Source organism: Nicotiana tabacum, chromosome 16 (assembly GCF_000715075.1).
Source record: "Nicotiana tabacum cultivar K326 chromosome 16, ASM71507v2, whole genome shotgun sequence".
NCBI classification, from domain to species: Eukaryota; Viridiplantae; Streptophyta; class Magnoliopsida; order Solanales; family Solanaceae; genus Nicotiana; species Nicotiana tabacum.
The window spans coordinates 16,546,789-16,552,942 of record NC_134095.1 but is presented as its reverse complement, the minus strand read 5'-3'; positions in this window follow the sequence as shown (position 1 = coordinate 16,552,942).

Sequence of the window (6,154 nt, the reverse complement as noted above, 5' to 3'; positions counted from 1 at the left end):
TTATGGAGTAATTTTTGTGAATTTAATTGCCCACAGAGTAAAAGTTGGTTGACATATCCACTTTTATACATTTAGAAAACTAAAGTATTCCTTCAACAAATAAATCTATGTTAAAAAGTTAATATTAGAATTTAAATTTTTTCTTATATTTAGATCCTTAAATTAAACAAAATCTACCATAATTTTGATGGAATGTGATTTAAGGATCATACATTTGCACTAAAATATTTATGAAGGATGATCATAATATATCTATCTATTTACATCTAAACTATTATAAAAATACGAAATTCTAATAAGAGTTGAAATTAATTTGTTAACCATTCATAAATAGTTTTCATGTCAACAACAACAGCAGCAGCAGCAACACCTGAATCCCAAGCCAGCATAAAGGAGGAGGGTTGAGGTAGGCGGTCAGCCATCATAGAACTTGTCAATTCATAATGAATTCATGTTAGAAAAATTATAATTATAATTAATAATTTATTTTGACAGAACTAAAATTTAGAACTTTGAGGACTTGATAGGGCAAAGCTTGTTCTTTTATTGAGTTAGTAAAATAGAATCGATAATCATTATTCTGATGATTTTATATTTTTTTTGTTAACTTTTATTTATATAAATTCAAACATAAATATTAATAAAGTTTATGGAATCTTTTTTATAATTTTTTTTTTTAGATGAGGTTCAAGTGTAACGCACGTGCTCTAAGACTAGTTAGCTAAAACGTGTGAGTGAAAACTCTCCGATCATCTTTTAGGTGAGACGTTGTATGTTAATTCCCTTTGCATGTGACTTATGCTTGAAGTATATTTGGCTTCTAATCTTTTTAAATCGTTCTTTTTGTGTAAAGAGTTTAGAGATAATTATCCTTTGTGCACTGATAGTACTATATGCTTTTTATATCATCAGATTATAATGACCTACTATAATAGGTAAATCCCTATAAATATAGTAAACAATCTACTACAATCGATTAATAATACTGACAATATAATAAATTATATACATTGTCAGTGCATAAAAGTATATCAGTATCATATGCCGTCAGACATGTACCTTTTTTTTTTGTTTTTGAAAAATGCTGCGAAAAATTAAATTTTGCAAAGTATATACATATAGATTAGAATTAGCTGCCTAGAGAGTTAATAAAAGGAATGGTGCGTACGTACTTAATTCTTCTTACTAGGATTTGTTTGAAAGAATTCCGACAAATCTGCATGGAAGTCAAAGTGCCTGATCACACGACCTAATTGGTGAATATGGTGATCCCTCTATAAAACACCAACTTCTCTTCGTACAAGCATAACACGATTAGTTTCAAGAAGATCAAAGCAAAAGACAGAAGTAAATCATGAAGCAACATCTTAGAATAATCCTAGTAATTATCGTCCTTGTATCCTCCCTCCAACTCCAAGTTCAAGGTTCGAGGAAACTCAAAGACCACCACCACCATCATCTTTCTTCGCCACCAAAGATTGCTGATCAAGGAAAACAAAGATTCAATGTTAGCAACTCAAAATGGTTTAATCAGAATCGAAATAACTCTATTTCTTCTTCATCCATTGATGTTGCGATTACAAATCAAGCATACCCTGGCCCTAATCGGGGAGGAATTGGCCATTAGTTAAATTTCCTTTGGTTTACTGTTTTTTAGCCTTTAAAATGTTGTTACGATTTATTTTCTTCTTTCATACTTCCTATTCATTTTCCTATACAAATTTTGAAATGAAACACCGATTTATTTGTCGTGGCTATTGCACAAGATTGCAAAGACAGCATGTGTCACGTCCTTTTCGCAAGAATTGAAGTGAGTGAAGTGTTTTATGTTAGTGACATCTTCTTGTTGATTAAGTAATTTCATTTTCGAATTGATGGTTCTTTTTGCAATTCAATTTGATGATCTAAATGTATCGCATATTTATTGTTAAAAATTGTGTTCCAAAAGGGGACAATGGTGCCAAAATAAAAAGTCACAACATTATACTAGAATTTTATGTCCAACTGGATTTTTCATACTCCTAGTTAATTATGTGGAAAACTTTTTTTTTTCTTCCAATTATTATTTAACTCTATAGACTATATCAGTATCTCATAGCATCAAATTTTGAGTAAATAATTTGTTTATGTTTTATACTTCATAATTAATGGGTTTCTATGATCTAACGAATATATGCAACCCCTAATATGGACTTTTAGAAATTTTTGCTTATCTATACTAATTTTGAACTTATTTATCCTCACTATTTAGGTTTTAACTTAATTACAAGTCCATATACAAAATAATAATTTTATACAAAATAATATATTAGACTCTAATCTTCGATACTTTCTCTCCCTCTTCCACTCCAAAACTAAAATTATAAACATATAGAAGAATAATTGGCCTCTTTATCCTCTATTTCAGCTATACCTTTATGAGAACAAAGATATTTGGCATCACGCAATTCTATTATGTTTTCTCTTTCTTTCTTTTTTCTTTCTTTTTTTCTATGTTAAATAATGAATGAATTATCACTTTTGAACGAGGGAAGATCGTTAATTTTTTTTAATTTTTTTTGGAATCAATAAACAAAATAGTATTAATCAGAAGTGAGTAGATTAAATTAGAAACTGTGTTAATCCATTAGAAGCTTAGAAGCTTTTAATTCGAAAATTGAAATTTGCAAAATTATTTTTTATTTGGATTGGGTATTGTTGCAAATAATTGGGAATATCCTTTGGAGTTTAAATCTCAATTTTGAGAGAATTATGTGAATATTCGAGGTGGTTTTGGTTGAAATATCAAATTGAAACTCGAAAAAGATAGAAGACATAAACAAATTGTATATATTTTGTACCCGAAGTGTAAAAAGGGTATACAAAATATCTACAACTTACATAATTATATATAAGTTGTATATAAATTGTATGTAAGTTGTAATTTTTGACCAAATTCTGTACAAAAAAATATGTATTTAAATTATAGATAAATTGTAGATTTTGATCGAATTTGTATATATTTTGTAAAAAAATTTATTTACTTTCTGTAAATATGAAAACATAAACAAAATCGTATGAATAAGTTTAAAATCTCGTATATATAAAAAAAAAGTCCCTAATTTTGGGTCAGCATATAGCTGCATTCTGTGTATTAATCTTAGAAGTAAGTCCATAAACTTTCACACTGGATGCACATATTGGACCCTCTTTCTCATCGAGAGGAGCAACCCAGAGTTGGTAACTAGGTCCAGCTCAAGCCCATAATTGGCGGCCCAAGTAATGAGAATACCCTTTCCTTTTCAGAAATAGCAGATAAGTTAACATAAAATGATTGGAGAATAGACAAGCAACAAGTGTTAAGGTGTCATTTTCTTAAGCGATTTCCTAAGATATTGTTCTGCCCATTGTTTAACTCTCCTAACCTCTTCTTCTAACTATTTATTGTTTTTACTAAGTAAACACTAATATGACTTTATTTATACATTCTTAATATCTTTTATGATATGAAAGAGATATAAGGATTCGGTAAGATTATATTTCAGGTAAACATTAGGTGTGTTTTACTATGCAAGCACTAATAGATTAGGTAAGAGTGTGACTAGCGATTATTGTTACTAAGTTCTAAGGTAGATTTTCTCCTCTTTTTCATCCTTTTACATAAATTACATAAGCTAAGCATTTTCATTTCACAATAACATACAAATTTAAATGTCAAATCGTCTTCTAATGTTTAGAATCAATTCTCTTATCGATTCCTTTTTAATTATTCATTATCCAAGGCTCATTGATCCAGCTAATTCGAATTCGTGCCATATAAGAAAAATGAACGAATCCTCTGAATATTTTCCACTCCCAAGGCTCGACTCAAAATCTTTAAATAAAAATAAAATGATTTTATTCATTTTATCACATTCCACATTTGTTATTAAAAGCACCTAACTTATAAAAGGAGTGTATAGAGTCACGTGTGATGACCCGCCATGTCATCATGCCACATAGGCGTCATTTGGCATATCTTAATGCTATGTGGAAGCTTACATAAGAAGAAGGCTAGCATTTGTGAGAAGATTCTAGAGAGGTATGGACATTTCCTTAGGAAGAACCTAGATCCTTATGGATTTGCTAGGAAAGTCCTTGAAATCTTCTAGGCTTGTAGAGAATTCTAGAAAAAACCCTTATCTTGTAAATATCAAGGACTTGTGTAATAATTAATATTTACACACTAGCCCCTAGGAGACTAGTATATAAAGGGGGACATTCATTTGTAATTCACCAAGCAAATAATTCAAGTTCTCTCTAATACAAAGCTTCCTTTAACAATTCTCTTGTGTTCTTTCTTCTATTCTCTTAGCGATCTTGAGTGTAGTAAGGCTGACTTGACATAGCAAGAACGTGAGCAAGTTGTGCAAGATCGTGAGCGAGTTGTCAAGTGCCGCACGTGTACTTAGTTAACAACTAAGGACGTGACAACATGGTATCAGATCGAAGCTTTCAACTAAGGGAATGGCGAACGACGGAGAAGTTAACGCTGCCAACACCCAAGCCAACATCATCCAGGATGCTGCTGGCAAGAGCGGCCGTAGCAAAAAGAGGAATGCCACCAACAAGAGCTAGGAGACGCCACCTGAGGTTATGTCAAACGAAGGGCTTACATCCCAAGAACCATCTGCCACTGTGGAAAGCGAAGATGAAGTGGAGGTCCTTCCAGAGGACGTCTCGCTCGGTAAAGAGTGGGTGATGAAGATGAACGCGGGGATGGACGCCGTAGAGATCTTTGGCCAACGCTTGGGGAAGGTGGAAGACACCCTTAACGTGCTTGAGGGGCACACTATTGAAGAGATTGAGAGTAACCGAAATGACTTGGAGGGACGTACATAGACTGAGATGGAACTAAGGCAAACCATCACTGCCTTAGAGTGCAGACTCATGGAGGCTTTGAGCACTATCGATGCTATGAAGGCAAAGATAGAGTCACTCAACGAGCATGTCAATGCTGGCGTGGCCGAGGTAGCTAGCAATGTTGTGGTGATGAGGGAGGCCAAGATCGAGGCTCCCAAACCTCCGGTGTTCAAATGTGTTCGTGATGCACAAGAAGTGGAAAACTTCCTTTGTCACTTGGAGAACTACTTCAGGCACAGCAAAGTGAGGGACGACGAGGCCAAGATCAACACTGCAGTATTGTACCTCTCAGAGACTGTCATGCTATGGTGGAGAAGGAAGATGGCTGACATGGATAAAGGTGGAGAAGGAAGATGGCTGACATGGATAAAGGTCTATGTACTATTAGCACATGGGATCAGTTTAAAGCAGAGTTCAAGCGACAGTTCTTTACAAACAATGTCTTGTACGAGGCAAGGCGCAAGCTTAGGGAATTGAAGAAAACATGGAGCATACGTAACTATGTCAAGGAGTTCACTGCCCTTATGCTTCAAATCCCCAACCTGACCAATGATGACTTGTTGTTCCACTTCATGGACGGGTTGCAAAATTGGGCTAAACAGGAGTTGCAACACCGACAAGTCACTGATATAGACCAATCCATAGTGGAGGCCAAATCATTAATGGATTTCAGGTATGACAAGCACGATAAAGGCAATGTCAAGGAGTCAAAGGTTAACAATGCTAAAGGTGGGGGAGACCGTGGCAAAGTCAAGGAGAGACAACAACAATACTCCAAGACTCCGAATGACACCAAATTTTGCGTGCAAGTCTTAAATCACCATACGGAATAATCTCCAGGCTCGGAATCCTAAACGGACCTCGATAACACCAAAATCTACTTCAAACCAAATTTAAAGAACATTAAAACCTTCAATGTGCCAACTTGTAATATTGAGCGCCGAAATGTTCCCGGGTCTTCCAAAACCTGATGCGAACATAGGCCCAAGTCCAAAATCATCATTCAAACATATTGGGACTGTCAAATCCCGGATCCGAGATCGTTTACTCAAAATGTTGACTCAAGTCCAACTTAGCCCTTTTTAGTCAATATTAAGGAATTAAGTGTTCCGATTTCAACCCGAACCCTTCCAAATCCGAACTAACCATTTCCGTAAGTCATAAAATAGTAAAAGCACATACGGAAACTCTTATTTAGAGAAACGGGAATTTAGAAAGCAAAACAACCGATCAGGTTGTTACATATTCGGCTGAAAGCATAACTTCCAGGCTA